This window comes from Dipodomys merriami, unplaced genomic scaffold, assembly GCF_024711535.1.
Source record: "Dipodomys merriami isolate MVZ:Mamm:240054 unplaced genomic scaffold, mDipMer1.0.p SCAF_16, whole genome shotgun sequence".
Lineage (NCBI taxonomy): Eukaryota > Metazoa > Chordata > Mammalia > Rodentia > Heteromyidae > Dipodomys > Dipodomys merriami.
In genome coordinates, this window is record NW_027202937.1 from 26,350,766 (window position 1) to 26,366,096 (window position 15,331).

The 15,331-nt window shown below is 42.0% G+C and overlaps 1 protein-coding gene across 11 annotated transcripts in view; it reads left to right on the forward strand.

The window, feature by feature from the left end:
* Positions 1-4,252: 4,252 nt before the first annotated feature.
* The window catches only part of Mak (male germ cell associated kinase), a 49,558-nt gene continuing 38,479 nt past the window's right edge, over positions 4,253-15,331 (forward strand). For 9 of the 11 annotated variants that reach the window (XM_070024569.1, XM_070024572.1, XM_070024577.1 and 6 more), the window contains exon 1: positions 4,259-4,325. The gene's annotated coding sequence lies outside the window, so the exon portion shown is untranslated. Of the gene's footprint in view, positions 4,326-6,638; positions 6,756-15,331 lie in introns of all 11 variants that reach the window. The other 2 variants (XM_070024571.1, XM_070024570.1) reach the window with 2 other exon arrangements.

Here is a 15,331-nt window from a genome sequence, read left to right on the forward strand (position 1 = left end):
ATCACATGTTATAGTTTGGGTTTTGAAAATCCCCCAAAGGCCTATATTAAAAGTTTGGTTCTTACTCAATAGCACCATTGGGAGAGGACTGATCTCTTGGAGGTGTGGCCTAGGGGAGGAAGGTAGGCCATTTGGGATGTGTCCTTGGAAGGGATAGAGAAGCATCAGTCTCAGCTTCCCCCCCTCCTCTCTCTCTCTCTCTCTCTCTCTCTCTCTCTCTCTCTCTCTCTCTCTCTCTCTCTCTCTCTCTCTCTCTCTCTCTCTCTCTCTCTCTCTCTCTCTCTCTCTCTCCATCTCCCCCATCCAGCTTCCTGTGAGTATCTCCTCTCCCACATGCTCCCACACGCTGTGCTGTATTGCTACAGGTACAAAGGCAACAAGACCAAAATTTCCTCTTCTAAGCGAACTCACCTCCACCACTTGGAAATTTGACTAATGAACCATGAAAAACTAGTTTTGAGTGTAGGATTAAAATTTTAATCACGAGCTTAAGTATTTCTCTAGCAGATAATGTGTATCATTTGACATCAGTTGGAGAAGAGTTGAGAGTTGAGGGAAGAGTTATAGTCAGAAAGGTTCTGAAAAGGTTCAGAAAAGGTTCTGGATCTTTTTCATCGACTAAATGTTAGGTCACAAACTTGTCATTGAGGCTGAGACAGGGTTGGAGTGAGGCATGGGGTGACACTTCAGATGACAGAAGGGGTGGCTCTTCACCATGCAATTCTAGGATGTCAGGAGAAATAACGGTGGCACAAAACACCCACAGATGAACATATAGATAATTACGTGCACCTAGTTGCAATGGAAATGAAAGGCCAATGGCTAAGTAAAGGACTTATATGTTTCTTCTTCTACAAGATCTTTAGAATTCATAAATTCTCACATACATTCTCCAATTTACATGCTCATATCATCTAAAATTTAGTCTGTAGTTTTTGCACCAAAATTTAAGTGCAACATTAATTTTCCTCCTGGAATTGCAATTGCCTTTCTTCTAAAAAACATCCTTATTTTGCTTTCCTCATTTCTTTCTCTTCTGCAAATCCCTCTCTCCTTGGTCTAAATTATCCTATTTTCCAAGGGTATTCTGCTGCTTCTCAGACTTCTCTTTTCAGCCATCTCTTCTCTGGTGCCCACTTTTCTATCCCCGCTTTTCTCTTGAAGGAACAATTTCTTACTGTTGGAAAAACCATGTTTCTTTTAAAGATATGTATTGACCTAGGAATATTTTAACTAAATGAAGAGAAGGGTTGGACTGTTCAATCATGATTCAATTTTTACTTTGTTGTTGTTGTTGTTGTTGGTCATGGGGCTTGTACTCTGGGCCTGGGCACTGCCCCTCAGCTCTTCAGCTCAAGACTAGGGCTCTACCACTTGAGCACAGCACTACTTCCAGCTTTTTCTGCTTATGTGGTCCAGAGGAATCGAACCCAGGGCCTCATACATGTGAGGCAAGCCTCATACATGTGAGGCAAGCACTCTACCACTGAACCACCTTCCCAGCCCCCTCATGATTCAATGTTTAAGCATATTTGCTAGCATAAATTAATTGCACAAAGGGGTTTCATTGTGATGTTTATGGCATACATGCAGATAACTTTGATCAAACTCACTCTGTCCATTTCACCCCACCCATTCTGTCCCTACTTTTAAAAAGATGTGGATTTGTAGGCTCCTAGCTCTCTTTTCTTCTGGCAGTTCATCTCATCCATGTCCATGACTTCATGATAGTATTAGAAAATTCTCTGTATTTCCACCTTGGACTGACCCCAAGAGCCAAGGGCCACGCCCACAACTGACACCTCATAGAAATTACTAAATGAATATGCCTCTGAGTCATCTCTTCTGCTTCTCATTCACTGGTCTTTTATCCCAGCCCATCCATCTGAACTTTTATTTGTATTTATTTATTTGTTTTTACTGAAATAGACATCCTTTCATGACTCTAAATCAGTGAATGTCCACACATTCATTCTGCTTGGAATACCAGTTCTACCCTGTGACTGGTACTTAGCAGGTTCTCTGCACAAATAAATGAAAACAACTTAGAGGTGCAGTCCAGGAGAAAGTATATACCTGAGGAATTGCCAAAAGAAGGACCTGCCATACACAGCAGTTTTTCCCAGGTAGTGTATAAATAAAATACACCTTTGAGGCAATCATATGATCTTCTCTTACATTACCCAGTCTAGAAACTAGATTTAATGAATCAAAATTCTATAGAATAAATTGGAACAAAAACAAAAGATCAAGCAAACCAACTTCTGATAAAGAACTGGCAATGAAGATGCTCCCAAACCCCCAAATCTAGGCAGCAAAAAGACATCAGTGTACACAAATTCATTAACTGAAATATGTTATATCCGAGGGAGAATTCAAATGGTGTAATTGCTTAGGAAGGCTCACAGTACAACAAAGTAAGTACCAGGAAACGTGTACTTGAAAGGTGAAGGGGATCAAGGGGAGTGAGGTAGACAAATTAAGAGAGAAAAGGGGGAGGGGAGAGAATGCGGTCATAAAATTCAATGCATGTCCTACAAAATTAAGACAATTGAGAGGAGGGGGAAGGTTTGGATAGTGGAAAATGGTGAAAGGGGTGACATCAGTCAAGATGCATTGTATTCATAAACTGCTTTGTTGGATGGCAACTTCTTTGTACAACTACTTAAAGAAAATAAAATACAATTTCAATTATATTTTTATTTTTTATGTGGAAGTTAGATCTAAAGTATACCTGGACATGATAACTTACACAAGACACAAACACACTGACTAAAGGAGCATACCCTTAGGCGAGAAACCCAAAGGTGTAACTTCTCTGACCATTCAAAATACTGTTTATCGAAACAAATTCCAAGAAATGGAAACATGTTTTTTGTAGTTATTGGTGATGGTGGTGTTTGGTTTTGCTTTTAGGTTATTCTTTTGTCGGGAGAAGGGGGGAAAGAAGGGGCAGAAAGGGAGGGAGGAAGGATGAACAAATGCAATCATGGTCCTCAGTATATACTATGTAGAAAATAAACTATGCAACTCGTGGGTAGAAAAGGGAAGGAAAAACTGGAGCAAAGGGAAGGAAAAGGTGACATTGTCTAAGAAATGTACTCACCACCTGACTCATGAAAATGGTAACCCCTTCGTATAACATCTGAAAAATAACAGATTATATTACAAAAAAACAAAAAGCTCACTAAATGCTTGAGGGGATGTGGGCAGAAGGGGACCCTACTGCATTGTTGGTGGGAGTGTAAACTTGTTCAACCGCTTTGGAAAGTAGTATGGAGGTTCCTCAAAAGACTCCACATAGAGCTCCCCTATGACCCAGCAATCCCACTTTTGGGCATTTACCCAAATGTTTACAAACATGACCACACTAAAGCTACCAGCACGACTATGTTTATTGCAGCACTATTTACTATAGCTAAGATATGGAATCAACCCAGATACCCCTCAGTAGATGAATGGATTAAGAAAATGTGGTATATATACACAATGGAATTCTATGCCTCCATCAGAAAGAATGACATTGCCCCATTTGTTAGGAAATGGAAAGACCTGGAAAAATTATATTAAGTGAAGTAAGCCAGGTCCAAAGAAACATAGGTCCCATGGTTTCCCTTATTTGCAATATCTAGTGTATGTCTGAGTCAAGCAGAAAAGGTCAGATAAGGTGATGTTAGGGAAATGAACCCTTAGATATGTATTCAAATGTTTTTTTTTTCTTTCATGCATTTGTTTCTAACGCATTTATAAGATTATTTCTTTGTTGCTTTGTATGTCCCTCCCCCACGGTATAACTCCTGCTTTCACTGTATTTGATGTTGGTATAATTTGTGGAGGGGAAGGGCAAAAACAAATCGTTAAAATAGGGATACAGGTGGACCCATTGCAACAATGAGAAGTACAAGTCGTTATGTTGAAAAACGAACTTTAAAACTTTGGTGGAGGGGGGGATTGGGTGGGGGAAGGGGGGAGGCTGGGAAGGGATGGGAAGGGGAAACAAAGGAGGAGGCTACAATGCTTGATAAGAAATGTACTCATTATCTTGTCCATGTAATTGTAACCCCTCTGTACAGTATTTTCACAATAAAAAAAACTATGAAATCAAAAACAAAAAGCTCACTAAATCAATGAATGTTTCCTGAAGCCCCGCCCCAGTGGGGGAGGGTCTAGCGGGGGATGGGCGTGGCTGGCTCGCGCAGACCACGCCTCCCTGGAGGCGGGGCTGGAGCCGGCGGGCGCACCCCGGCGGTTTCCTAGGAGACGAAACACACAGGACGCCGGAGCTTCACAAGGGGGCGAACGAGGTGAGCGGTCGGCGCCGGCAGGTAATCCTGAACGAGCGGGCTGCGGGGTGGCCTTCCTCGGTCCGACCCACCCGGAGCCTGTGCTCCGAGGCCGGCCCGGCATGTCCGATCCGGGCCACTCTCGGCCGAGTGCCCGGACCCGACGCCGGTCGGGGAGGGCGGGAAGGGCCGACCAGGACCCCTCCGTGGCTTCCCCGCCCCGGACCTCGCGGGGACCGGTGCGGGGAGTGAGGGTGACCGCGGCGTGGAGACCCCGGCCCCGGGTCCTGCGCGGAGCCGGTCCCGCCGCGTTGGGATGCGGGGAGGAAACGACTCCCGAGAGTGGGGCGCGGGCCTGGCCCTGGGGAGCCGGCGGAGCGCGGGGCGGGCCCGGGATCGGGAACGCTGCTGGAGGGGAGTGGGAAGGGGGTCCGGGGGGCGGTCCCGGAGGGCGGGCTGCGGCGTCCGGGCCGGCCCGTGCGGCGGCAGGTGGGGCGCGGGCCGGAGCCGCGCGCGGGGCGCGGGGGGGACCCCCGCCCGCGACCCCCCACGGCCGTCCCCGCCGACCCGCGGGACGCCGGCCCCTGGAGGCGCTGCAGGTCCCTGGGAAAAGTGCGAGTGACCCGCGAAAGGACCTTGGGGGCGGGTGGAGGGGGCGGCCGACGGCCCGTGAGGACAGACGGACAAACTGTGCGTACGGAACCCCTGTAAGAGGAACCTGCTTCTCGGGCTCGCGCTAACGGAGGGGACTGGAAGTAAATTGACTTAATTCTAACCAGAAAACAAAACCACCACCCCTGTTCAGTGAAATGGCCAGTGAAATGACAGAGGGAGAAGTTTCGCCTTCAGCCTTGGCGCTCCAAATCAACCTGGCCTGGAACGGGGTCTTTTCCTGGAGTTGGACTTGGACTTGATCATTTGGGTGTTAAATAATTGGTGAATGTTGTTAGCACAGAGCATCGATGCTTTTATTTTTTTTTTTAAGACACTGTATTTGTTTTCCTGTTATTCTAATTTTTGGAAACATATCCCTTAGTGTGAAAGCCTTTTGTCTGTTAAGAGTTTTTTTGTTTTCCACGCTGGTAGTAACACGATCACGTGTTCTACCAAGACACAACCAAAGCTTATCTGCTCTGTGATTGGCAGCCAGTTTTACCCTCCACTTGCCCTTCATGTAATCCTCTTTGGTACCTAAGCTGCTTATTACCTGGCCAAAGCTGTTAAGAATAAGGCCCAAGTCTACTGCAATTGTGCACTTAGATAAAAAATAAGAAAATGAGAGTAAGAATAAATTATGAGTATTTATTTGGTGAAGTTCTATAACTGAGACTAAATATTTCCTTGAAATTGGCATATATTCAAGTGACTCTTAGGAAAGTAAAAAAAAATTGTGCAGATTAAAAAAAAATAGTGCAGATTGATAGTAGAAAATTCTGAGTTCTTAATTCATTTAATTGTGGATCCTGCTGAATTAATGAAGGATCATACTTATACTGCATGTAGTTGGGTCTTCTTTGGTGTTGCACATATATGTACTCATGCACATAAATTGTTAATGCATCCCTATTTTGCAGAATTAATTTCCCAAAGGTCAATGGCTATGAGTAGATATAACTTGTAGGGAAGTACTATTGATGTTGGAGAATCAGAGACAGTCTATGTTCCTTTCATTACATACAGTACTATTCCAGTAATTGCTTTATAACCTTGACATTTGACACTAATAAAACCAGTTGTTTGTGCTAGGCATCGGTGATTCACACCTCTAACCCTATCTACACAGGAGGCTGAGAGCTGAGCATTATGGTTCAAAGACATCTTGGGCAGGAAAATTCATGAGACTCATCTCCAGTTAACCATTAGTAACTGGAAGGGGAGGTGTGGATCAAGTGGTAGAGTGCTAGCCTTGAGCAAAAAAGCTCAAGGACAGTGCCCATGTCCTGAGTTCAAGCCCTAGGACTGGCACAAAATCCAACAAGAAAAAAAAAAAACTAGTTGTGTGCATAGGAATATTTTCTTTTTCGCACAACCTTCTTATCCATGGCTTATGCCTTCTCGTTTGCTCTAGGCCATATTTTCCTGGGTTAGACTGGATAGCTGAAATGATCAGTTTCTCTCCTGAAAAAGCTGCTTGTTTTTGTTTTAACTAACATGGTTCAAAAGAGGCCTTTCTAGAGTTTGGTGTGAGAGCATGTAATCTTGTGTTACCAAAGGCTAGATATGGCTTAAACTGGACAGGTTCTCAGTGCTGGCTATCAGTCTGACCTTTCAGAATCTACATCAGATCTTTAATTTCCACCATCAAACAGAAGCTGGGACATGGTCGCATATTTGTTGATTCTTTCTCTCATATAGCCATCCAAGGTTGAAAGAAAATGAGGTTTCCAGAATAGCTGCTTCAGAAATGGCTGGACTTCCAGGCCAGTGCAGAAAGACAGCAGTGATTCAGTGGTCTGCTTTTCCCATCTCAAGGTAATGGTGATGGTGGCATATGAGGAGCCCAGTGGTGGAAGAGACAGAGGTAGTGCATTCCACTGTTTTCGGTTGTTGGGCAAATGCAAGGTATATTTTGTTGTTTGCAGTATCCCTTTACCTCTCTGCACTTGTTCCTACCTCCCAGATTACATCCCATCCCAGGCCCCAATGGTAGTCTAGCTTTCATTCCCTTCTCAAGCACTATGTTCTTTTGCAGTGTTGCTCAGTGACCTTCTTCTTCCCAAGTCAATGTTTGTCCTCAGGCCTTACCTTAAAAGTCATTTGTGCTGTACCTTTGGCTCACACCTGTAACTCTACTCAGGAGGCTGAGATGTGAACATCACCATTTAAAGCAGCCCCAGCAGACAAATCTGAGAGATTCTTATCACAAAAAGCATAAGTGGAGGTATGGTTCAAGTGGTAAAGCAACAGCTTTGAGCTGAGTTCAGTCCCCTATATTCTCTCTCTCTCTCTCCCACCCACCCCCCACACCTGCACACACACACACACACACACACACACACACACACACACACACACAGAGAATAGCTTAACAGAAAGTGATACTATTAAACCATTATATTTTTGAATTAAATTCTTTTTATGCAAAAAAGCTAACAAGTTTTTCCCTTAACCTCCCAAATTCTGTCTCATGCTTACTTTCCCTTGCCTCCTTCTAGGATTCTTTTAAAAACATCCTTCCAGGAATGTGGATGACACAGATGCAGCCCTGGTTTTCAGGGCAGGGCAGTAGTACCTTGTGCCTGTGCCAGCTGGCCAGCAGGATGTTGGTGTTTCCGAGAGAGGAGCTTGGATAGGAATGTTAAGTGTAGAGCACTGTGTGGTTTTAGCTGTAGGAGCAATGCTTCTTCTAGCTGCTTCAGTGATTGGAAGAGCTTGGCACAGTGTCATCAGAATTGGGTTGTTTGTAATGTGGGGATTACATGGAAGAACTAAATAGCTTCAACTCTATCGCAAGTACTAGACCGACTCCATCATTGAATCTCTGATTGGTCATAGACAGATCATTTTAAACCTTCTCTCACATGAAGAACATGATAACTCTTTGCACAATATAGTCTCTATATTATTACCTAAGCAAAAAGGATAAGTAAACCTAGAGAGAATGAATGTATTTTCTCAAGAGACAGGTGTATATCATCTTAATTGGGAGTTGAGAAAGAATGGGTAAGCATCTAATATGCTGGTAAAATGGTAAGAAACAGATTTAAATTCCTGTGTTGTTAAGTCAAAGCACAGCTCAAAAGAACTTCCAGGAAGTGGTGCTGTGGCTCAAGCAGTAGAGTGTTCACCTGGAGCTGAAGAGCGCAGGGACAGCGCTCAGGCCCAGAGTTCAAGCCCCATGACCGACAAAAAAAAAAAAAGAACTTCCAAAACTGGATTTGTGCCTAGCATGGGTTTGCTCATGCTTGAAATTCTAGCTAGAAGGCTGTGATCTAAGGATCAAAGTTTGAAGCCAGCCTGGGCAGGAAAGTCCATGAAACTCTAATCTCCATTCAAACACCAAAAAGCTGAAAGTGGAGGTATAGCTCAAGTGGTAAAGCACCAGCCTTGAGCAAAAAAGCTAAAGCTAATGGACAGCACCTAGGCTCAGGAATGGAAGTTGTTGAGTGGGGGAGGGGGAGGGGGAGGGGAGGAACCTTGCTTATAAGACAAAGGAAAACAAACAATGAGAAAAACAAATATGTAGTTTAGTTTGGAGCCACATATAGAGATGCTGCCCTTCTTCCTTTCTTTATATTACTAGCTAGTACTTTGATTTTAGGGTTTATTTTGTTGGTCATGGGGCTGGAACTTGGGGCCTGGGTGCTGTCCCTGAGCAATTTTGCCCAAGGTTAGTGCCCTACCACTTTGAGCCACAGCACTACTTCTGGTTTTGTCGTGGTTAATTGGAGATAAATGTCTCCTGGGCTTTCCTGCCTGGGCTAGCTTTGTACTTTGATCCGCAGATCTCAGCCTCCTGAGTAGCTAGCATTACAGGCATGAACCACTAGTGCCTGGCTTAATAGTTAGTACTTAGAATCAGTGTCTGTGCATAACATAAAGACCTTTTGGAAAAAGGTTCTTTTTTCCTTTCCTTACAAATGGGAAACCTTTGGTTGATAGTTAAGACCTTTAGTTTAGGCTTAAACTAAGGAAAAATGCAGAACCCCCTAAATAGGAATAGAATCTACTGGTGAGCTTTTTTTTTTTCAAGGAGTGAATTATTGTTCATGTGTCTTTGGGAAGGTTATCATCTAGGTGAAGTAAGATACATGTTAAGTCAGTATGCACTCCCTGTTACTTAGCCCACGTGATTCTGATGGAATTTTCTGCAAACACATGCATTCTTGCAAACACATGCATTCCTGAAGACAGGAAACCACAATTATGTGCATGTGTGTGCTACCTCCTTCAGGAAGCCTGGCTGTAGAAATCAGAGATATTTTGACAACTACAACATGTTCTTTAAACTTTTTTTTAGTGGTGCCATACATTTTGTTACTGTCTGCAACTATCAAGTCTTGTAAGAGAGTAAGAAATGTCTAAAAGCAAAAGAAGAATGCCAAATAGGTATGAATTGAACATCAGTTCCTTGAAATACAGAACTAAAATATATCAATAGGAGGGAATTGTTGAACATTATATAAAGACTGGCAGACACTAAGGTACATGTGTCTTGTTTTATTTATTTGCAGTAAACTATTGAAACAAAGTTTTTAATATACACGGATCTGTAACCACTTATCCACAATTTTGAAATCCACAGTGCTCTGAAAAATGAAATTGAGGTAGCTTACTGTCAGAGCACCTGCCTAGCACTTGCCTAGCTTTTCCTGTAAAGTGAGAGTCAGATTCTTGCCTAGCATGAGTAAGGCTCTTGGTTTGAGCGCTACTAATTGGGGGTGGGGGGGTGGGGGGGAGAGAGAGAAAGTCCTGTAAATTTATTTGCAACAAAACAGAACCTGAATGTCATGAGGCCACATCTTCATCTGTTTTACTTGGTATTCTTTTCTTACATGTATTTTCTGCAGATACACTAAGATGATGTTTGAAGCTTTTATAAATAATATCGTCAAACCCCCCATATTGCTCTTTTTTTTTTCCAACTGTGGGGCTTGAACTCAAGGTGCTGCTCCTGAGTTTTTGTACTCTAGGCTAGCACTCTACCACTTGAGCCATAGCTCCACAGTCAGCTTTTTGGTGGCTACTTGGAGATAAAATTCTATAGACTTTCCTGCCTGGGTTGGCTCCAAACCGCAATCCTCCAATCCCTGCCTCCTGAGTAGCTAGGATTACAGTTGTGATCCACTGGCACCACACATACATTGCTTTTTCAAGATGGAAATTTCTGAATTTCACACTCATCTAGCCCAAGAGTCTCACAGAAGGGTTCATGAGCTTTAACTAGATTTCATATGTCAATAGCACTGTTCTCTGATTGCTTAATACAGGTGGCATCCATAATCCTAAAGCATGAAACCCATAATAACTCAAAATCTGAAAATATATGTAAGCACAAATAAATCAAGACCTATGGCCTTTAAGTGCCAACGTAACATCTCAAGTGGAAAATTCCACACCTGATCTTATGATAAGCCACTGTTAAAATGCAGGCACTATACATATTGTATAAATTTACTTTGGGAGTCAATGAATTGCATGTTTAGAATGTCATGTTTATCTTGAGTGACATCCAAAAGATAATCTCATTATGTATATAAGCAAATATTCTACAATCTGGAAACATTTGAAATCTGGATCGCTTCCATCCCAAATATTTCTAATAAGGGACACTTGACCTGTGTCATGGTTCTTTTCTGCTTAATCGGATAAAGGCCACTCCTAATGGCAGGATCCGCACTGGAAACAAGTTAGGAAGTAGAAAGCTATAAGTTTGGGGAGAGTGCTGACTACAGGACTAGTTGCTAGTCACTTTCCAGATCCATTTCTCATAAGCCTGTGCTTCAAATCAGAATAACTGATTTGAATCTAGACCCTACCACTTAATAATAATAATAATAATAGTAATAATAAATTTCTTGTCTTTAAAATTCAAAAAAATTGATATAACACAATTCACTTTCCAAATGTGCCTTTCAAGTGATCAGTATTTATTTTTTTGGGGGGGGGTCCGATTGTGGGGCCTGAACTCTGGGCCTGGGCGCTGTCCCTCAGCTCTTCAGCTCAAGGCCAGCGCTCTACCACTTGAGCCACAGCACCACTTCTGGCTTTTTTTCTTTTTGCTTATGTGGTGCTGGGGAATCGAACCCAGGGCCTCATGCATGCAAGGCTAGCGCTCTACCACTGAGCCACCTTCCCAGCCCCTCAAGTGATCAGTATTTAAAAGTACATTTCTGTCATCCAAATCATATTGAAAATTCAGTTGCAGTTGCCATGCACAGAAGATTACTGTTGCTTCGTGAGCTGCTTTGAATGTATAGCTGGTCATCCATTTGGAAACTAGCCACATGACAGTCAATGCAATAACTGATCACTGACCGAATTCTGTGCTAGTTGTGATTCAATTTATCTGATAAAATTGGGTAGGAATGGTTTTGTCTTCCCTGTGGGAAAGGGTCATGGTGTATGCACGTTGCCCTTGAATGTGAGTATGTACACAGAGGCTGTGTGTGGAAAGAGTGCTCAAATGATAAAATGATGTATACACCCAGATAAGTCTAAATTCTTTGTTCTGTTCTTTGCATTTCCCTTTTTCTCTATAGGCTTGAAACTATTTCCAGGTGAAAATTTAAAAAATAAATAAAAGGCTTAACCTTGGGGGAAAAAAGCAAAAGCCCAACTCTGTAGCCTAAACTCTACTGGCATCAGTAGCTATGTTAGCTCAAGAACAATCACATAAGCAAATCTCTAATTTTCATCTCCATTTGTAGATCTGATTCAGCTCCATTAAATAGAAAGTTTAGAAATATATAAATGTTATTATAGATACTAATGAATATTTATACAAGATTGTATCTACATTAGAGTATCTGATCATAATACTGTTTAAATGCTACAGGTTATCCTTTTCCTGTCAGTCTTGGTTTTGATCAGTACCAAAAGTTTTTGTGCCCAGTGAGAGAGCTGATTCCAAGTCAAACAAGACTCGTAGCATGGTGTTTCAGTCACTGTGGTCTGCTATAACAGAAGAATAGAGATTGGGTGCTTATAAACAACAGTGATGTCTTCTCAGAAGCCATCAGTGGATTTGGAGTCTAGTCCAGAACCACAGCTGTCTGGAGACATGGTGGGTGTGGCCAAGTGCTCTCTGGACCCTCCTTTTGAGTACTTATGACTCCATCACTCTCCAAAGGCCCCATCTCCAGATATTGTCATCTTGGGAAGATGTTTTTTTCTTAAGAAAGAAAAAGAGAGAAAGAAAGAGAAAGAGAGAAAGAGAGAAAGAGAGAAAGAGAGAAAGAAAGAAAGAAAGAAAGAAAGAAAGAAAGAAAGAAAGAAAGAAAGAAAGAAAGAGAGAAAGAAAGAAAGAGAGAGAGAGAGAAAGAGAGAAAGAGAGAAAGAGAGAAAGAAAGAGAGAGAGAAAGAGAGAGAAGGAAAGAGAGAAGGAAAGAGAGAAGGAAAGAGAAAGAAAGAGAGAAGGAAAGAGAGAAAGAAAGAGACAAAGAGAGAGAGAAAGGAAAAGAAAAGAAAGAAGCTCATTTATGTATTTGCTTTTTTTGTTTGTTTGTTTTTGGTGGGTCCAGTTGTGGGGCCTGAACTCTGGGCCTGGGCGCTGTCCCTCAGCTCTTCAGCTCAAGGCTAGCGCTCTACCACTGAGCCACCTTCCCAGCCCCTCATTTATGTATTTGTTGAGGTAGGTCTCACCATATAGCTCAGACTGGCCATGAACAGACAATTCTCCTGCCTCAGCCTCCTGAATAATACAGAAGTGCATAACTATGCCTATCCAGGGCGTTAGGACCTTGACTTCATTTTGGGCTATGAACTAAGTCACTGTGTTTTGGGGTGAACCTCTTAGTATTCTTGCTTACCAACTACCCTTTTGACACTACAGAATTGTTACAGGAGTACTCTGGGAAAATAGCATGTAATAAATGATATTGTCGTTGAAAATTTAGGGATAACAGAAAACCTATTATATTTTGCTTATATTGTTAAGAAGATGATTGATACTTACCTTTTTTATTTTTTATTGTAAAAATAGGGTACAGAGGGGTACAGTTACATGAGTAAGGTAATGAGTACATTTCCTATTGAGCATTGTTACCCCATCTTTTGTTTTTCCCCTACTATCCTTTCCCTCCCCACCTCCCCAACTCCTCCCTCCCTCCCCCACCTGAAGTTGTAAAATTCGTTTTCAACTTAGTGTCTTGTGCATCTCATTGTTATACCATTATTTTTATAATACTAGTACAGTTGTGTTCTTGGCATGTTGTGATTGTCAGGGGTAGAGATCAATTATGTTAATCTGCAACTACTAAGATAGCAGCTTTATATTAAGTATATGTAATATGACCTTCTATAGTTAAACATGTATTCTTTTTTTTTAATTTTATTTGTGAACATACTGTACAGAGGGGTTATAATTACCTGGGCAGGATAATGCGTACATTTCTTACCAAGCATTGTAGCCTCCTCCTTTGGTTTACCCTTCATAAACATGTATTCTTTCTGTATGTCATAAAAGGAGGAAAAGACAACTGTGATCCTTGACTGTTTATAAACTTTGCACTAGTCATCACCTTCTTGCTGCAGTGGTGGGGGCACAGGAGCAGAATGAAGACCAGCCAGCTCCAAAACATGCCATATATCTTGCTCTAAAGAGCCAAAGCAAGATCCCAGCTTCTGCTCAGATCTCATTGTGCTCCACATGCTCTCATTTCATTGGCCCAGATCAAGTCACATGACCAAGTAGGAGTGGGACACATAAGCACAGTCCAGTCACCTGGGGCAAGGCAGGTCTGTATGATTCTTTAGGAAAGATAGAAAATAAACAGGTACAAGAATATATCTCCTGTCCTACATTTATGCTGTTATGCATAGCATATTGCCATCAATGAAAAGAAGCAACAATTTAGAGGAAAGAAAGTTTTGATCGTAGTGACTTTCTAGGACCTACTAGCTTTATTTCTGTGATTTGTACTGGGAATATCTGGAAGATTACACACTCCCATGTAATTGGGCTTTCCTAAGAGTTTCCTGGGGTGTCTCTTGTACAAAGAAGGATTTCTGCTGATGGACCTGCTTTGGCAGGTTGTATTAAGGGTATAAAAAAGCCAGGCCTCTGAGGAAGAATGCCAGAGTGGTCCATCCATTGCTACAGTTGGAGGACTTGCGAGGATTAAAAGATGTTTGCTAGCTGGGCACCCATGGCTCATGCCTGTAATCCCAGCTGCTCTGGAGGCTGAGATCTGAGGATTACAGTTCAAAGCCAGCCTGGGAAGGAAAGTCTGTGAGTCTCTTATCTCCAGTTAATCACCAGAAAACCATAAGTGGCACTGTGGCTCAAGTGATAGAGCACTCGCCTTGAGTTGAAGGGCCTTGAGTTGAGTTCAAGACCAATGAACCCTCCCAAAAAATGTACAGGAAGGATGAGCCACTCATTAATCTGGACCATGACATTTTAATGCCACTCAGATATGTGTGTCACTGGGATAAAAAGTAATTGATGATAATATAGAAATTATAAGAAAATAGCAGTTCCCTAAGCTTTTGATTTTAGTTGTTTTTCCCCTCCTTTCAGTTACAACAGAGTGTATCTGTATTCTGTTTGATGTTTTAAATGCAAAACTTCGAGTAGGTATGTATGTGACGGAAGGAAGGAGAGGAGGAGATGGAGGGAGGGAGAAGGAGATGAGGTGTTATCAAAGATTCATATTTATAGTCTCATGGGATGTTAGAGCTAGACTGCTCTGGTGTCAGTTACATAAACTGAGATCCAGAAAACTGAAAACTTTGCCCCTACTGTAACAGGTTGAAAGGTGTCAAGGTTCAAGTTCAGTCTTTACATTTGGAATACAGACTGTTAAGACCTCAATTCCAAAATTTATTCTTGCACCTCTTGAATGTCATAGAGAGTAATTATATGCAGGGCTGGAGCTATGGCTCAAGTGGTAGAGTACCAACCCATCAAAGAAGCTGAGCACGTGCAAGGCCATGAGTTCAGGCCTTCGTACCAGAAAAAAAAAATGTAATCACATGTATTACCAAATAAACGTGTGTATATACATATATGTATGTTTGTGTGTACATATATATATATATGTAAACAGTTCTACATTTCTCATTTTTTGTGTATATTAAGTATGATACTAATTCCTGGGTTTTCTGTATTTAATGCAAAATAAACAGAATATGAAGTTCTTTTATAATGCTACTCTGTCCACATAAGTTTACTTTATATTTACCTTACCTAATTGGGATTTCTATATCAGGAAAGTTTTTATTTTTACAAAGAATATAATTTTAAGTTTGTTTTTTGCCAGTCCTAGGGTTTGAACTCAGAGCCTGGACACTGTTCCTGAGTTTCATTTGCTCAAGGCTAGTACTCTACCACTTGAGCCACAGCGCCACTTCTGGCTTTTTCTGTTTATGTGGTAACTGAGGAA